Source organism: Cynocephalus volans, chromosome 3, assembly GCF_027409185.1.
Source record: "Cynocephalus volans isolate mCynVol1 chromosome 3, mCynVol1.pri, whole genome shotgun sequence".
In the NCBI taxonomy this organism is placed as follows: Eukaryota; Metazoa; Chordata; class Mammalia; order Dermoptera; family Cynocephalidae; genus Cynocephalus; species Cynocephalus volans.
In genome coordinates, this window is record NC_084462.1 from 102,120,465 (window position 1) to 102,140,387 (window position 19,923).

The 19,923-nt window shown below is 40.6% G+C and overlaps 1 long non-coding RNA gene and 1 pseudogene across 1 annotated transcript in view; both read right to left on the reverse strand.

Moving 5' to 3' along the window:
* Window positions 1-19,923, reverse strand: part of LOC134373520 (uncharacterized) — a 97,953-nt gene that overhangs the window by 52,801 nt on the left and 25,229 nt on the right. The window lies entirely within an intron of this gene.
* LOC134371728 (tigger transposable element-derived protein 1-like) lies at window positions 4,674-13,150 on the reverse strand (annotated as a pseudogene).

The window sequence follows — 19,923 nt, forward strand, 5'->3', positions numbered from 1 at the left end:
GTGATCATTCAAAATCAGTTACCTTGAATCACCCTCTATGTGCACCTGCATCCCAGTCCATGGAAGAGGAAAGAAGTCATTAGTATATCTAGCAATGTCCACAATCATAATCCTAAGCCTCCAGCCCCAAACAATAACATGCAACTCTTCTACAATGAATTTTAAAAAGGCAGACCCTCTTTTCCATTTTTTAAGGGATTCTACTATGCTATATGGTATTCCTATTTCATGTCATGTCAGCACGATATCAGAGCCATTGGGGGCCAAAACCTCTGGCCTGGAGATTCTGTAAGAATGGATAGAATTTCAACACTGGATATCTCAAGGCATAAAATTGCTGAAGACATTTTTTTAAAAAAAATGTGACTCTAATATATTGAAATTGCCATGGCAACTCACACCAGGGTCATGATATCAGTGGAAAGCAAGCATCTGAGAACTGCATTACCATGTCCTCTGATTCTCCAGCCATGGACTGGGTGATTGCTTCAGGAGGATGAGAGGGCAGCAGTCACTTCAGTCAGAGCAAAAGTGTCCTTTTCTTCACTGTCCACCCACACCACCTCCCCATGAGTTGAAAATACCTCCTGGCTGGGCCATCCATGACTGGACATAACCCTCCATTGGGAGAGGAGGGAGTGTTTTCCATTCTTACCCTGACTCGTGCCTAGTGTGTAGGTGTCCAGAGAGCTGGGAGTCCCCTGGGTGTGCAGACACATTCTCTGTGGTCCTGGAGATGACCTGAACCTCAGAACGGGAGGCTGGGAAATGTCTTCGGTTGTTCACAGGCAGAAGCAGTGTGGGTGGACACGTAGCAGTGACTCCAACGCTTTAATTTAGGTGAAGATTCAACATGTACTGAGCACCTACCATGGGCCAAGTGTTTCCACGTACTGCTTCCTTTAGTCCTTGAAATTTGTTTTAATTTGACTCTATCTCTACAAAAGTAACTGAGTTTTATTTTGAGAGTGGGAGAAGGGTTCTCTCCCACCACTAATTTTATAAATTTGTTTATTTTACAGTTTTTGTGTCATAAGTATATAAGGCCTGCTTTGTACAAAACACATGATAATCTTTCCTGCAAGAAGCAGGAAAGGTTGCAGATATAAATACAGTCCTTTGAAAGAGTCTACAATTTCCAAACTCTTGGAAATCAAAATGTGCCTCAATAATAAGAAGTCAATTTCCAAACTCTTAGAATCAAAATGTGCCTCAATAATAAGAAATCAGGCAGAGGAGTGCTGGCTATATAAACAGGCAGCCTTAATGTTACAAATTAAAATTCTGATAACACAAGCCCATTTTTTAAAAGTTTGTTTCTCTTAAGTAAGCAATGCATGCAGACAATACAAATTCCAATAAGACCAAAATGATATTCAGAGAAAAGCCTCTTTATCTCCTTATTCTCCTAGCCTTCCAGTTCCCATCCCTAGACACAACCACATTTACAGTTTCTTGTATAGCCTTCCAGAATATTCTATGCATTTACATACACCCTTGTATTTTCTTTCCTCCTGGGTTTACCTAACTTAAAAGTATACCTTGGAAATGTTTTCATAGCTATATATACAGACTTGCCTCGTTCCTTTCTATCAGGGTGGGCAAAGTATAGACCACAGATCAAATCTGTTCTATATTTGTTTTAGCCAATAAAAGTCTTATTAGGACACAGCCACACCTATTCTTTTACACATAATCTGTGGCTACTTTTGAGCTGCAATAGCAGAGTTGAATAATAGTGACAAAGACTGTATGGTCTGCAAAGGTTATAAAATACTGTCTGGCCCTATTCAAAAAAAAGTCTGCTGACTCTTGCTTTATATGACTTGCTTTATATTCATTTTACATATGAATATGTCATAATTTTATACTGAAGCAACTGATATATTAATATGTGTCATTCTCACATATGTAGTTATATCTGTATAAGTGCTCAGAAATGGGATTACTGAGCAGAAATGTCATGGGCTTTTCAGGGACATATTTGTTAATTTGGTCTCACCAGCATCAATGATGTTATTAAGGAAGCCAGAAGACAGAGCAACTGAAAGAATCAATTGAGGATTGTGCTTCTAGGAGATGAAATGAACAACACTGTTTTAAAGAGGAGTGAGTGGTGGTTGCTCTCAGCCATACCCTCAGAATGAGAAGTGGATAGACAGAAGACAGAAAATACGTATCTCCATCCAAATAAATCTACTGATGTATCAGGACTGAGGAAACCAATGCACGAGCATTCACTCCTGTTAAGGTCACTCTTTGTCCTAATTGCCAACTCCTCCTCACCTCTCTCCGTGTTCTCATTTCCTAAAAGGAGCCGTGGAGGCAAACATGTGTGGCTATTGGGGCTGCTGCTTTCAGGGACAGCTATGCAGATCACTGGGGGCCAGAGTTTGACTTTGTGTGGACAGATTTGTTTGACTGACTTTGCTGGCCCAAAGAGGTCTTGGCAATGGGGCTCTGGGTTCCCAGCGCTTGGAGGACAGTTTGAGCTCATTCTTAGGAGAGCGGAAATCTGGAATCAACGGTCTTTGGGAAGAAAGTCACCCCTTAGAGACTCAGAGAGTTGAGATCTTTCTATAGAGAGCGAGAGGTGGTGGAACCAAAAATCAGGAACAATTCAGACCCCTACCTTCACCTACTGACTCCCTGCTATGCGCCAGGCACTGTGCTAGAGGTCAGTATATAAGGATGGAAAACAGAATTTGACTACCTGCCAAAGGGCTCACAGCCTAGTGGAGGGAAACAGATAGACCTGTTTTTCCTAAACTGTGTATCTTTTAAATTTTCCATAAAAACACAGCAACCCTTGACATCTGTCAGACAAAGTGAACTAACTCAGAATAGTTCACAGCTTCAACATTAGATCGCACAACAAAATTCCTCTTGATGATGCCATGTCTTTGCAAAGCCGGGTTTTGGGCAATTGCTGAAAAGCAGGTACTGTGCAAAATTCAACGTGGAACAGAAAATGAGGGTGACACCGTCCAGTGTCCTCCCAAATTTGAGAAGCTCTGCACGCTCAGTGGGTGCACCCATCCCATTCATAAGTAATTGTGGTTATTTCAGAAAGAAATAAAACATTTTTCTTTCTGTTTATGTGTATTATTTTTTCAAATGGCTACTAAGTTGTTAGGACAGAAATACTTATAAAGTTGTTTGGATCTAACTACCTTTAAATGGCGCCATGAGGCATTTATTTTCTCCTGTGTGTACTGTGTAAAAATTACTGAGACACTAAGGGCACTGTGATCTGGAAAAGTCCGGGAACTTCTGAAATAGACACAACACTACTTACCAGCACTGTGACTTTGGAAAAGTTAACACTACAAGCTGAACCTCTGGTACCTTAACTACAAAATAAAGATAATAAAACTAACTACCTTAGGAGCTATTTGTGAAGGTTAAATGAGATCATGAAAGTGAAGAATTTAGCACAGGGCTTGGCACATAATAAATGATCAATTAACACTGGCTAGTATAAATCCACAGAAACCTGGGCACCATAAGAGAAGCAATATTTAACCCTAACTACCTTGGCTTCAAATTCATTTTTAAGCCTGCAGCTTCTCATATCAAATGCTGTTGTCATGGTGCCTGCTGTAATATCTGGTGTCAATCAAGTCATTCTGAAATCAGGAAATTAACAATCCTCCTGAGGTTTGTTGAAGTACTCTTCAAATGTTTTCACTGTCAAGTCTTTTGTTAGGGCTTTCTTCCTTAGATTTGTTCAGAGAATGCTTATTCTGTTTGTTTAAAAAAAAAAAAAGCAAATCTAATGATACTTTAAAAGAAGTAAATTTAAGACAAATTGCATCAAAATTATTCTCTGGAGTCTCTGAAATATTTCTGTGGCTTAACTGGTTTTATTGGGTTTGCATTTTTTCAAAAACTAATTTTGGATCTAAGATCTTCTTTCCTTCCAAAAGATAAATTTATGGTAAGATTTATGACTACTCATTAAAAAAAAAAAAAAAAAAAAAAAAACTTTCATTTTGGATGCTACCTTAATTCCAAAGCATTCATGAAGATGGCTGTTTACGTCATTAGAGCTTTCCAGGCCTTTCAGCAAAGCTGGTAACTTTTCTGTCATTTCCAGATGGGTTTTAAGAATTTACTAGGTTTGTTAATTTTAGGAAAGACACATCCGATTTAGGTAAAGAAGGGGAGAAAGTCAACATTCCAATTGTCTAGATTAGTGGTTCTCATATGGGGAGAGGGAAGGATTTTCTACCTCAGGGGACATTTGGCAATGCCCAGAGACATTTTTAGTTGTCACAATAGGGGGCAGAACATCGTGGGGGGAGGGCTGCTACTGGCATCTGGGGAGTAGAAGCCAGGGATGCTGCTAAACATCTTACAATGCACAGGGCAGCCTGTGCAAAGGCTTATCTGGCTTAAAATATCAGGAGTGCTGAGGATAAGAAACACAAACTATTCCAGATATTATTTTTTTCTTCATTGAATCACACTTTAAAAAAAAAAAATTCTTTCTCTAATACCTCCTCTCCTAACCTAAGGGGTTCTTTTGAATGTTGGCTTCTAAGATTAGAAGTAATTAGCTACAGAAAAATATCAGGTTTTTCTCCAAATTAGGGGTTGTCAGCATTTCTGTATATTAGAATCACCTGGGGTATGTCAATGTCTGGACTCCACCCTCAAACTGATTAAACCTAAATCTCCAGGGCTGAGACCTGATCACAATATGTTTCAAAAGTTTCCAAAATGACTGTGATGTGCAGCGGGGGTCGAGGATCATGAATCTAAATAAATAGAAAGGATATTTTCTAAAACTAGTCATGCACCCACAAAGAGAAAACTCAGTTGTGGGAGTTATGGGACATAGTGATGTCTCTCTCAATGTGGAAATGTTTTTTAAATTTTTTTCCTACAGACCATGCTGACTATTTGACTCAAGAGTTGTTTGAGATTTTCTACTCAATGTGGCTTGATTAACCAAGATATTTCATTTTTTATGGCTGATCAATGCACAACCAAGGTTTTATGTATTTACAAGTTATCAAGGGTTTTCTTAACTTTTCCACAAAATTTCAAGTGAAAGAGAACTGTATGAGGACACTTCAAAAAGTTCATGAGAAGATTCTTATTATCTTTCAATTCTATTTTTCCATGAACTCCTGGAAGTACTCTCATGCAGCCCTACTCCAGCACCCCACAACTTGACTCTCACCCATACTTGAGTCTTAAAGAGGACAGGAACGTTTCTGCCGTGAATCTCACTTACCAGCTGAACCTGGACGCTTCTGAGCACTCTGAAAGGCCAAAGGAAGGTTTTTCCAACTTACTCTTTCTCTGTCCTTTTCACCCGCACTCCCAATCCCTCTGGCAAATACTGGTCAAGCAGATGGTGTTGGTGCCATGCCCTGGAGGTTAACAGATGTGAATTCTGATGAAACAACAAGAGGACAGACTTTTTCCATTGCTGCACTCAAACCAAGCACATGGGTGCCCCCCGTCCCCCAACAAACAAACGGTGCTTCATATGGCTGGCTTTTAAATATTCCAAGACAGGGTCAAAGGACTTCTCAGGGAAGGGGAGAGGTGGAAGTCAGTAAGAGATAACTGACTTCAGCATCACAGGAAATAAACTCCTTTTTGGTAGACAATCTACTTCTATGTTAAGTATTCAAGAAAATTGGGAGGCTTAGCACTCAACCCTGCAGACTAGGACATATTTATTGCCACTTGATGCCCAAAGCCGTCCTTGTTCCTTGACGAGCCCCAGATGTTTAGAGAAATAGCACTCTCTCTCTCTTCCTCCTCTCTCTCTCTCTCTCTCTCTCTCTCTCTGTGATGAACTTAAAAAGTGTTTTATCAAAATGGGGTATAGATCCACAGATATATCCTCAAGGGTCCAAGAATTTTCTTTTAATGAATATCTTCAATATTATGCTGTCATTTGATTCTCAAGAGTAGGTTTAACACTATTCTTATCATCTGTGTAACTACCTTATAATTAAGTTGCCACTTACTATCAGTACCTGAGGTGGTCTGTGTGTTTTATAACCAAATCCTCCAAAGGGCAAGTGATGTTACAAAGTGCTGTCCTAAGGCTTTGGTAATAGTTTGATTAGAGAAAAAGATGAAATAACAGAGTCATCACATGGCACATAGCACAGCAATCCTGTAATATTCACTTTGTGAATGAATACACTGAACAGACACCAGTTGTGTACGGTCCCCCTTGAGACTACAGGTTACTAACAGTGACTAGAGCTGCAAATAGACAGTAAAGCATTGTTTTACTCCTGATTTAATAAAAATATTTGATTATTAGCATTAATTTTTCTTTACAAAAACAAGCATTCTTGGCTTTAATGATTTTATTTTATAATATAAAAATAAACTAAATTTAGAAATATGCCAGAGGCTACTTTTTTCTGGCATTAAACCAAAATCATCTGTTTTGCTTGTGCAAATTATTATTTATCATATTTCATTGGTATTTTACATTTAATTTTCATTAGTCTTATATTTTGTTTGTGCTTAATGTACAAATTTGTTCTGGCTTTATATCTTCATAAAAGCCATACACATATTTATGTTTATATTTAGATACCATAAAAAATGTTAGCTAATGCTGGAATTCTGTGAGTATTTTTTTCAAGAAAGAGTCACACATTGGTCAATTTTGAGAAATACAGAACTAGAAGATTTCTTCAGAAACCAGGCAGATTGAAACTTCAGATTTAGACTAGATCTGTGCTCGGAGTCTGGCTGAGCCAACTGAGACTTATAGTTCGCACTCTGCTGAGAGGATGGGAAGGCAGATTTTACCCAACTGCCCCTGCCTTGACCATTATCTCCAGTTAGGCTTACTGCATACTTGTTCAGTAATAAAGAGAAGAAAGAAAGAAGTTAAAAAAAAATAATTTTTGAAAATAATATTACAAACAGGAAGAATATAGATCTTAAACTTTATTAGCTATTGATATAATTTCAAAACTAATACCCATAATCCTTTTACCTAAAATCCACCATAATATATTTCACTGCATGACTTCAGACCCCTGCAAAGTCTTCCTAACCAAATATTGGGGCATTATTCACCTTACAGATGCTCACAAAGACTTCTGATCAGGAGTCATGTGTAATTCACAGCTTCTTCCCCACCCCTCCAGGTAGCTCTGTAATAACCATTCCTCCCATCAAGGTTACCACTGCGCAGGGCACTGCCCCCAGTCCTCTGGGCTGCTGAGTTCAGAGCAGTAAAGTAGTGTTGGAATGAGCAGGACTGAAGCCATTTGGGGAACTAAAAATGCACAGCTATAAGCAAACTTTAAAAGGACATAGTTTGTGGGGTTTTGGTATGCATTTCTTTGAGTTCCCTCTTTTCCCATGGTTATTTGATATTTTAGACTTTAGTTACGGGGCAAGATGACATCATTTACATAAATGTAAAGTTGTTTTCCAGTCAGCCTGAAGCTGTAGACTTGCAGGTATTACCCAGACCCTGAGATAAGGACAGGAGCAGAAACCAGATGGAGTTTTGGTGAGACTTTGCATGAAGCTTGCTGCTCACGTGCCCCCCGCTTCTGCTTTTCATTTCTCACGTTCCATTTTCTCAACCCCCTCTTTAAAAACTCCTCAGTACATCTGAGTTTTGGGGATGGCTTTAGTCTGGCCTTTCTCCTTCAGGTTTACTGGGGAGATGGGTTAGCCCAACATCTCTCCTCAGGTCACTGGTCGTCCTGAGTAAAAGCTGACTTCCATTTTCACCAACATTTGAGTTTTAAGTGGTTTTCTTTTGTCTGGGGGCAGATAGCCAGACCTGTTAGTTTGATATCAATTTTGGGGAGCCTCAGCCAGAAGCTGAGCATGCCCTCCCTCTTTTTTTTTTTTTTTATGTAATGTTCTGTTATCAGGATACCAAAGTACAGTGGCCTTGTGCTTTAATTACTTACAATATTTCTGTTTAAAGGAAAAGAAGATAAAACCAAAAAATTCTTTCTGTTTTTACCTACAACTCTCTTTCCCTAGCATCAAGAGTAGAATCACTAGGTCAAAGGTAGAAAAATCTTTACAGTTTCAAGGCTGTATGAGAATTTTACTCTCAAAAGATGGAAACAACTTACATCAGTATATCAAGGCTTGAGCAAAGCAGTTTCCTGTAGCCTTGCTGATATTTAACTTTTTTCATCATTTAACTTTATCTCACCATTTTCCTTATCATAACTTAGATTTTTATTTATTCACATTTACTAGAAAGCTACTAGTAAGGTTGTAGTCTTAGAAAACTGATGGCAATGCCGATGATTCTTGTCATAAACATTTAATTTGTGCCTGGCAGAAAGCAAGTGATTACTGCCCCATGGCAATTGGCCAGTTTTGCATCTATTAAGCAAATTCTTTCTAGTGTTCTTGATGGACTTATATTATTTGACTACTCTTTGGACTCTCCTTTTAGCCAATTGTAACATCTTACGTGTTTCCTCATTCATCAATGAGTTAAATAAAACCTTTGATGTTTGTTCATTTCATATGAAAGCCATGATTTACCTTTCAAAAAAAATCCTTTAAAATAGGTCATATTTCTAAATACTGAACTGAGTTATTTTGCTCTCCTTAAAGAGGGTAGAGGAAAGGGGGTTACAGAAGTAAGAAGGAAGTGGGAAGCACCCTGATTCTTCCGAATTTAAAGCTAGCAACATGCTGTGGAATAAGTGCTCCATCAAGTGCCGTGGAAGCAACAAGCAGGGAGGGGAAAGGAGGCAGTGACCGCAGGCTTCTCTAAAGGAGCCTTCAGGACTAAGCTGATCCCAAAGGGTGAGAGGAGGTTAGGTAAGTAGAGACTGCAGCGAGGAGGCAGTGAGAGGAACAGCAATGCTTAAAAGGCCAGGAGGAGTCTTATCAGCTGAGTTGCATCCCTCCCAAATTCATATATTGAATCCTAACCCCTAGAACCTCAGAATGGGACCATATTTGGAAGTAGCATATTAAAGAGGTAATTAAGTTAAAATGAAGTCATAGGATGGGACCTAATCCAATATGACTGGTGTCCTTATAAGAAGAAATTTGGACACAGACATACTCAGAGAGAAGGACATGTGATTACACAGGGAGAAGACACCATCTACAAGCCAGGAGAGAGGCCTCAGAAGGCACCATCCCTTACTAACACTTTGATCTCGAACTTCTAGCCTCCAGAAATGTGAGAAAATAAATTTCTGTTGCTTAAGCCACCCAGTCTGTCATACTTTGTTATGGCAGCCCTAGCAAACTCGTACAGGGAGAGAGAGCTTGGGACTTTTGGAAACCAAAAGTAGTATTGAGGGTCTCATTATGTGGTATCAATCTTACTTTCCTCCAAAATTCTAGGTTGTTACACTTCCCCCTGTGTCATGGAGACATAAAAGGGAATTACTCAATTACTTAAAGCACTATGAATGCATTGAGAAGCCCAGAATGACCGCATTTCAGTAATTTCCCCATTAGGAAGAAAAAGCTGAATGTGACAGCCCCAATTCAAAGTTAGCTTCTCCCTTTTATTGTAAAGACAAGGAGTTTCACAAGAAAATTCAGTTGATTTAATCATTACAAAGAACACAAGGACATGGGCAGAGTTATGGCTAAGTATAGTTTTAACAATGGAAACTAGTAACATCAGTGAAATAAACAAAGTGACATTCTGTGATGCAATTTGTAAAAGATTAAGTTGATCCACCAACCAAAGCTTGTTCTTAGTAAACACTTTCTTTTGCTACAGCAACTTCCTCAGTATATTTACATAACAATCAAGCAACTTTCTCAACATATCAATCAGTAGGTTAACCTGTACCAAGGACATCTGCTCTTTGAGCCAGGAATTTTGCTGTGTTACAATTCTTTATCTACAACAGAGACTTTAGCCTTGGGAAAGTTTCCTGTCTTTTGCAAGCTTAACATTTCTATGTGTAATTTTAAAAATTAGGTCCTGTGAAATACATTTGTTTTATTAATATTAGTACTCTCAACACTAAGTGTAAGTAAATGATTCACCAATGAGTTTACTTAGTACATAGTGCAACATTAATTTGCATGATTTCCACCCCAAATTCTGTGTGCTCTTTTGTAAACATAGAAACCCCCCACCCCATACTCATAAATACACTATAGAACTAACTTTGTTTTCCCTTTGTAGCTAGTTAGCCCTTAATGATTAAGATTGTATCAAAAGCAGCTGTCCATCATGATTGAAGACCCAACATCCTGTCTCCCTGCTACATTTACCTATGTAACCCCAGCCCTGAGTCCATCAGGGAGGCAGTTGGGTGTCACCCTCTGTCTCCCGGTAGATGACTTCAGCCTATGGCAGCCAGCACTCAGACCCACTGGGGTCAGGGACTTCCCCAACTAAGTCAGACTCACACATTGGCTGATGGTGAAGGGGAATCCCATGGGACTCGTTCATTACCAGTCTAAGCTCCCACAGGCATCTTACTTATACCTTTATTATAAAATGTATGTCCTATGTTGAAACTGTCTCTTTCAATCACTACCTGTTTCTCCACCAGTAAACTATGAGCCCCTCAAAAGGAGGGATGATGTTATGTGTCTTCTTTGTATGTCTGGCATTTAGCAGACAGTAGGTGCTCAACAAATGGGGAGCAAAGACTTTACAGGCACACCTCTGAGATATTGCATATTCAGTTCCAGACGACCACAATAAAGTGAATACCCAATAAATGTGACTCACAAATTTTTTGGTTTCCCAGTGCACATAAAATTCATGTTTACAATTGATACCATAGTCTATTAAGTGTGCAACAGCATTGTCTCAAAAAAAATCTATATACATGCCTTAATTAAAAATAGTCTAGTCTATGACTAGGGCTGAGCCCGTGGCGCACTTGGTAGAGTGCTGCGCTGGGAGCGCGGCGATGCTCCCGCCGCGGGTTCGGATCCTATATAGGACTGACCGGTGCACTCACTGGCTGAGTGCCGGTCACGAAAAAACGACAAAAAAAAAAAAAAAAAAAAAAAAAAAATAGTCTATGACTAAAAAATAGTAACAATCATCTGAGCCTTCAGTGAGTTGTGAAGGCTGGTGGTGGCTGCTGAAGGCTGGGGTGGCTGTGGCAATTTCTTAAAATAAGACAACAGTAAAGTTTGCCACATGATTGACTCTTCCTTTCACTAAAGATTTCTCTGTAGCATGTAATGCTGTTTGAGATCATTTTACCTACAGTAGAACTTGTTTCAAAATTGGAGTCAATTCTCTCAAAACCCTGCTGCTGCTTTATCAATTAAGTTTATGTAGTTATTCTAAATCCTGTGTCGTCATTTCAACAATGTTCACAGCATCTTCACCAGGAGTAGATTCCATCTCAAGAAACTACTTCCTTTGCTTATCCATACAAAGCAGCTCCTCATCCATTAAAGTCTTATCATGAGATTGCAACAATTCAGTCACATATTCAGGCTCCACTTCTAATTCTTGTTCTCTTGCAATTTCCACCACATCTGCAGTTACTTCCTCCACTGAAGTCTTGAACCCTTCAAAGTCATCCATGAGGGCTGGATTCAACTTCTTCCAAACTCCTGTTAATGTTGATTTTTTGACCTCCTCTTATGAATCACAAATGTTTTCAATGGCATCTAGAGTGGTGAATCCTTTCCAGAAGGTTTTCAATTTACTTTGCCCAGATCCAGCAGAGAAATCACTATCTATGGCACCTATAGCTTTACAAAATGTATTTCTTAAATAATAAGACTTGAAAGTCAGAATTACTCCTTGATCCATGGGCTGCATAATGGAAGTTATGCTAGCAACCAGGAAAACAACATGAATCTCCTTGTACATCTCCATCAGAGCTTTTGGGTGACTAGGTGCATTGTCAATGAGCAGCAATATTTTGAAATAAATCTTTTTTTCTGAGCAGTAAGTCTCAACTTAAAATATTCATAAGCCATGCTGTAAATAGATGTGTTATCCAGGCTTTGTTTTTCATTTATAGAGCACAAGCAGAGTAGATTTTTCACAATTCTTAAGGGCCCAAGGATTTTTGGTATGGTAAATGAACATTGGTTTCAACTTAAAGTCCCCAGCTGTGTTAGCCCCTAGCAAGAGAGACAGCCTGTCCTTTGAAGCTTTGAAGCCAGGCACTGACTTCTCTCTTCTGCAGCTACAAAAGTCCCAGATGGCATCTTCTTTCAATATAAGGCTGTTTCATCCTCACTGAAAATCTGTTGTTTGGTGTATCCACCTTCACCTATGATCTTAGCTAGACTTTCTGGATAAGTTGCTATAGCTTCAACATCAGCAGTCACTGCTTCACCTTGTACTTAGATGTTATGAAGACGGCTTCTTTCCTTAAGTCTCATGAACCAACCTCTGCTAGCTTCAAACTTTTCTTCTACAGCTTTTTCACCTCTCTCAGCCTTCGCAGAATTGTAGAGAGTTAGGGCCTTGCTCTGATTTAGGCTTTGGTTTAAGGGAATGTTGTGTCTGGTTTGATCTTTGTTTTAGTCCATTTTTTGTGTTGCTGTAACAGAATACCTGAAACTGGGTAATTTATTTTTAAAAAGGACTTATTTGGCTCACAGTTCTGGGACAGCTGCATCTGGTGTGGGCCTCAGGCTGCTTCTACTCATGGCAGAAAGTAGCAGGCAGCCGGCAGGTGCAAAATCTTATGGTGAGAAGAAGCAGGAGAGCAAGAGGTGCCAGAGTCCCTTAAACAACCAGCTCTCACAGGAACTAAGAGAGTGAGATCTCACTCACTACCCACCCTCACAGGGAGGGTATTCATCTGTTCATGAGGGATTCACCCCCATGACCCAAACACCTCCCAACACTGCCAGGTTGGGGATCAGATTTCAACATGAGCTTTGAGGGAACAACATACACAAACTGTATCAATCTTCTATCCAGACCACTTAAAGCTTTCTCCATTATCAGCAATAAGGCTGCTTCACTTTCTTATTATTCATGTGTTCACTGGAGTAGCACTTTTAATTTCCTTTGAGAACTTTTCCTTTGCATTTACAACTTGGCTGTTTGCCATAGGAAGCCTAGCTTTTGGCCTGTCTCTGCTTTCAACCCACCCTCCTCACTAAGCTTGATCATTTCTAGCTTTTCAGTCGTAACTCTTTCTTTCACCTGAATACTTGAAGGCCATTGTAGGGTTATCAATTTGCCTAATTTCAACATTGTCGTGTCTCAGGAAATAGTGAGGTCTGAGGAGAGGGAGAGAGGTGGGGGATGACCAGTCAGTGGAGCAGTCAGAGTACACATATTTATCAATTAAGTTCACTGTCTCATGTGGATGAGGTTCATGGTGCCCCCAAAACAATCACAATAGTAACATCAAAGATCACTGATCACAGATCACCTAACAAATGTAATAATAATGAAAAAATTGGAAATATTGTGAGAATTGTCAAAATGTGACAAAGAGACACAAAGTGAGCACATCCTATTGGAAAAATGGTGCAAATAGACTTGCTTAACAGAGGGTTGCCACAAATCTTCAATTTGTGAAAAATGCGGTATCTGCAAAGCGCAATAAAGTGAAGCACAATAAAACAAAGTTTGCCTGTAATAGATGAATAAATAAATGGGAAAATGCAAGTTTAAGCCAAAATATAACTTGAAGGAGGTTTGTTCTGCAGGATTTCAGTATAACTAAGCAGAGCTATTTACTCACCTCTAAGTCAAGGTTGCGGGGGCTGCTAGGCGCCACAGCACCACCAAATGCCACTGCACATTTGCCAGGCCCTAAAGGAGATAATCTGCACTTTGCCCTAGCAAGGTTTTGGAGAGAGGCTGACCTGAGGATGCCCTGAGGAATCTCCTGGGACCTCCTATCGCTGGGATTAGCCTGCTGTTTAACACTAGCAAGGGAGATGCTAACTGAAGTTAGAGCTTTGCTCACTCAGACACATTTGTTGTTAAGAGGATATATCTTTCCCTGTATGAACTGCTCTCTCAAAGAGAGGTACCTGCTTGCTGTATAAACAGTTAACTCTAAAAGAGGCAGCAAACATTTTCGGCAAAGGACCAGATAGTAAATACTTTAGGCTTTGTGGGCCATACAATCCCTGTTGCAACTATTTCACTCTGCCACTGAAGTACAAGAAGAGCCACAGACAACAGGTAAAAGAATGAGCATGGCCGTGTTCCAGTAAAACTTGGGACACTGAAATTGGAATTTCATATTTTCATGTAATGCAAAATATCCTCTTATTTTGATTTTTTGCATCCATTTAAAAATGCAAAAGCCATTCTTAGCTTGTGGGCTGTATAGAGACAGGTGGCAGGCCAGATTTGCCCCGTGGGCTGTAGTTTGCTTACCACTACCCTAAACCAGTATCTTCCCCTCAGCTTTGTCTGTTTCCTTCCATGTTTATTCCTTTTGCTCCAGTTAAATGATGATATTCAAATGTGAATATTTATCGGAAGCAATGGACTCTTTCATCAGTCCTTTGCAGCCTGTGTGAATGAGCAAATATCAGGGCCTTTCCTCAGAAGCTAAGGAGAAAATGAACATTAAAGATACACAAAGGCAAATAAGAAGATAAAAGCCAAGTTTAACCCAACAAAGCCTTGCCTGCAACCTGCAAAATAGTTTTGAACTTTGCTTATTGCTCTGCTCAAGTTGATTTTTTATTGAAAAAGAATGAGCTTGTTTCTCTCATCAGAGTAAACATGATTATTTCAGATACACGAGGAGCTGTTGATGTTGACTGGGCCACACACTTCTATGTGTGCAACTTTCTGATTTCAAATTCAACCTGCGAGTGGTTAGTCTGAGCCTCGGTGTGAAGGAAAGAGGACTCACGACCAATATGATCTGGTGTTGTGCCAGTCTGTACAGAATTAGAAGATGGATTATTGTGGATTTGTTTTCCTTTAGGAATTAGGGCGGTCTCTGGCTTAGCTTCAGTGCAGCCGAGGTATTAACTGAAATGCATTTCTATCTTAACAGCCGCATCCCATTTAGCCTTGGTGGCTTTGGAGTGACTTCCAAAGCAATCTCATCAGAGTGAGTTGGCAGATTAAGGCTAACTTCGTGTCAGAACTGTAGGCAATGAGAAATGAAGTGCACTGCACCATCCTCCCGCTGCAAAAAATAAAGCCAAACTCTGTCAGGAGGGCTCAAGAATGTTGGATAAACTTTCAAACAAGCAGCAAGAAGATTCAAAGCCATGTGAAACATGCAAGACAAAATAAAAATGCTGCCACCGTGGCTGGCCGGCACCACGCTTGAGGGATCTCTAGGTTTGCTGCCAAGTTAGATCTGAAGTCTTCTCCCTTTTCTCCTTACCTGTTTGGTAAACTCAATTTAAGTGGAACAAAACTGAGCATGTGCATTGAGGAGGGCTCCCTTTAGACGGGCTTTCCCTTCACTTGAGAGTCACTTAACCTCTGGGAGCCTCAGCTTCCTCATATGCAAAATGGGGCTTGGAGTCCACATCCCAGGATTGCTATAAGGATTACATGAGTAACATATGTGAGAATGCCTTATAAACTTTGCAAATATTAGTTTTTGTTTTATTCTTTCTCCATGCCTACTGACCCAAACAGAAATATGTCCTCTTCCCCTGGTTGGAAGCTGGGGAATGGACAGTCAAGTTAGCTACCCAGGTAAGAATTGCTCTCTGGTCATTTTCTTGCCTCTCGTTGCCCCCATCAATACACACTTATCAAATAATGTAGGCCCTGGAGCAGGAGATATCTGATTTACAGAACATGAATTTTCTGAAGAGTCAAGATTGAAAATACTTTTTTCTGATGGTGTTAGTCCATTTCTGTTGCTTATAACAGCATACCCGAAACTGGGTAATTTATAAAGAAAACAAAATTTATTTCTTACAGTTTCAGAGGCTAGGAAGCCTGAAGTCCAGGGAACAGATCTGGTGAGGGCCTTTTTCTTGGTGGTGACTCTCCACAGCAACACAGGCTATCACATGGCAACTGGGCTGAGCAAGAGAGAGCTAACCTGTTCACTCACTCTCCTTATAAAGCATTCATAACCATGCCCATAACCACCCATTAAACCATCAATGGATTAATCCATTCTCAAGGGTATGGTCCTCACAATCTAATCATCTCTTAAAGGTCCCACCTTTCAATTATTGTAAGAGGCTTTCCCACCTTCTTAACACTGTTATAATGTAGATTAAGTTTCTAATACATGAACATTTGGGGAACATATTTAACCCATAGCACTGATACAATTCAATTTATTAGTAGCCTCTCACTTTTACCTGTTCCATCCCTGCCAGGCCAGTTCTGTGAAGATCACGTGTTTTATACTTCAAACACACAGAAAATTCCCAACACACTGCCATGCAAATAAGCACTGCACACATGCTTATTTGCATGGCAAATAAGGACAGATTCCTCCTGTCCCTGCAGCTTTGTGTCAAGTGCACCCTGGGGCATAGTCACCTGAGTACAGTCTAGGTCACATGCCTATGTCCCACCTGCACAGCTGGGGACGTATAACTGCCATGCTTTCACTTCTTGAGCAGGAGGCATGCTCTGTCTTACACCAGCACTCATAAAGTGAATAATTCTCCCAAATATAGAAGGGGAGTGAAATAGTGGACAGCCCACAAAATGACAAATGACACCTTCTCATCTACCACGTGTCAGGCACTGTGCTCAATTCCAGGGATAAGACACAGCCTTAGTCCTCAAGAAACTGAGAATCTAACAAGGGAGAGAGACATAAATGGAAAAACTACACTGTCTTTTTTTTTATAAGTGTCTGATATAGGTGTAAAAAGTGCCATTGATCCTGTTGGGGGGAGTGACTGACCTCTTAGGAATAGGAAAAGGCCACAGTGAGGAAACACCATTTGAAATGAGTCTTGAAGGATCAGTGGATTTGCCTCCTGGAGAAGGGAGAGGTAAAGGCTTTTCTGCCTGCCAGAAGAGGGGCAGGGAATCTTGTTTGCAGTCATGAAAAGGGAACTACTCAGAATGCTTGGCTGCAAACAGCTTACGTTGATTCTAGTGAACTTAATCCAAAACAAAATCTATGAGATGATCGGCTGGTAGCTCATACCAACAGAAAGTCTGGGAACCAAGTGGGGGAAACTGGCAGGAATCAAAGGAAGCCAAATAGCTAAAACTAGAGCTAAGGCCTCACCCCAAGAGCTGCCTGTTGTGACCCCAGTGTCCCAGTGTCAGTGGACATGGTCCCCTTTCCCCTTAGCTGACTTTGAGCCACCAACAGAATAAATTCTCAATATCCCCTGCATCTTTCCAAGTGCTGGGCCAAACCAGATGGTGTACCCATGTTCTCACTACTGGGGATGGGGAATGCCCTTATGCCTCCACCCAAGCTCCCACCCTGGGATCCCTCCCCAAATAGGAAAGAGGTTCATAAGCTCAGCAGCCAAAAAAAAAAAAAAAAAGACAACCCCTCCAAAGGGTGTGGCCTCATCTGAGAATATGAGAAATTCCACCTGCCAGATCCTGCCAGATCCTAGGATATGTGGAACAAATGGCAGGTTGGAGGGGGAATGGACCAAGTTTTGAAGGTCTGTATGACCACCTCAGGAATTTGAACTTTCTCTTGTAGGTGGTGAGTCAGTAGAGGCAGTAACAGCCAAATTACTGTGTTTTGCTTTATTTATTTCCAGAAAGATCATTTTGGTGGCAATGTGGAGAGTGAAGAGGAGCAGAGAGAGAAGCATAGCTGATGGTCAGCCAGGAGCTTGTGGCTAGATTACATATGAGACATAAGGAGAGCTTGGGCTGACAAAGAGAAGCATCTCTATTCAAAGATACTTCTGGAATTAAAATCAATGGGATTTGATCAACTTGAGGTTGCACAGATTCTGTCAGCTTCACTTACCTGTTCGGTGATGTTGGTGTGGATGATACTGGGGAGGGCCAGGAACTGGCTGGGGACAAAGAAGTCTTTTCTTTCCTGCTTGTCTATGCTACACCAGGAGCTCACAGAAGTGCCTGTTGTGGCTTTGTTTTTCCCATCAAGGACAGGAGCCAGTGTACTGGGGCTCCCTGAACACTCTCAGCTGACTGACAGCTTGGCATGGCCCTGGTACACTGCTGAGAACTCTGTACTCACTCCACAGTCAGCTCACTTTAGTCAAGTGAGCAACCTTTGACTCTCACCAGTCTCGGTCTCTCCTCCAGCTTCCCATCGCGAAGGGAGATCAAAATGTGAGGCAGATGGGTCTGATAAGACTCAGGGAGAGGGGAGACTTTAGGACCTCAGGGTCCAGCTTTTCCCCTTACCATTCATGCATTCATTTTAAATGTTAATTAAGTTTCCACTGCTGACAGAGTCCTGCACTACATTCTATGGGGATATCAGAAGTAACACAAGACATAAGCATCACCCTAAAGGAAATTAAAGTTGAATGGAAGAGACAAGACATGAAGTCAAGCCAGCAAGTGTCTATTAACTATGTATTGTGTTCCCAGCACACTAGATAGTAATTACAATGCTCCATGTGTCATTGCATGATAGCACTGCAAGGCTAAATGCTAAAGATGGGAAAAATAAGGGAAAGCAAAATATTGGGCAAGAAAAATCAGAGAAGGCTACTTGGAGAAACTGATTCTCAGGCTGGATCTTGAAAGAAATGCAGGATAGAGTCCTTGGAAGGGAAGGAAAGGAGGAGTATTTCACGATGGGTGAACCTCAGGAGCAACGGCACCGAGCCAGAGGCAAACAGGCAATGAACAAGGGACAGTGCAGAGATGGGCTGCACTCTAACTAGGTGGCTCCATCATGGAGTTGTGCAAGATGAAGGCAGGGAGTGCAGTGGGCCTAGCCCCTGAGCAACTTCAAATATCACACCAGGGGATTTCTGATGCAATGTCACTGAGAGTTCCTAAGTGGCTCAAAATGTCAGAATGCTGTTCAGAAAAGTTCATTGAGGGACTGATTTGCAGCATGGCCCAGGAAAGAACTCAAGATCTAACCCCCTAGGGAGTGGTATAGTGATTTGGGGTGAGTGGCCAAGGGCTTGGAAAAAAGTAACAGGTGTGGAATAAAGAGGAAAAAGTCAAATCTGGAAAGTATATTGGAGGAAGAATTAGTATTTTTGATAGAATCAGATTTTGCAGGCAGAATCAAAAAAATTCCAAAGCCTCCAGGAGCCTTGGAGAATGGTAGCGCCCCTGGAAATAATGGAGGAAGACCAAGAAATGCTGATCTGCATGGGGTGGGAAGACTTGGCAGGTCAGATTTTGAAATGTCCTAAGTGGAAATAATAAACACTTCTATATGACCTGGATGTGTCAACTCTGAGGACCATAGATGGTTCTAGACTAACTGAAGAGAGAGAGGGGGAGTTTTATGGAGAACAGAGTAATTCATCATTTTCATGCTTATACATCTGAAGATAAGACCCTAAAATATTTAGATGACATAACTTGCCTGTACACTAGCCCCTCATTTGATATTAATCTCTCACATTTTTGACCCACTTTATATTTTTCAAAAAGATTCTGCCATATTATTTCCTGTGAGTTTATAATAACTCTGTAAAATAAATCGGGCACACATCTCTAAGGCTTATTTTCTTTTTCTTTTTTCTTGGTGGGGGTAGGAGGGTTGACAAGTACAGGTATCAAACCCTGGAGATGTTATCAGCACCATGCTGTAACCAGTTGAGCTAATCATCTAGCCTCTAAGAATTATTTCTGTTGGAGACTAAGGTACTGGGAAGTGAAGTGCCTGGTCCAAAACCACATAGCTAAGAACACTGGTCTATTGATTTCTGATTGTGTATTCCTGACATTAATGCAGGTTGCCTTCCTCATATAGTATGGTAATACTAATCATTACTTTATTATAGCATTAACAACAGCCCTATATAGGCTGGCTGCTATGCTAAGCCCTTTTTATTTTATATACACTGACTCCTCTAATTCTCCCACCAACCCTGAATGGTAGGTGTTATTTTTTACCCATTTCACAGATCAGAAAACTGAAT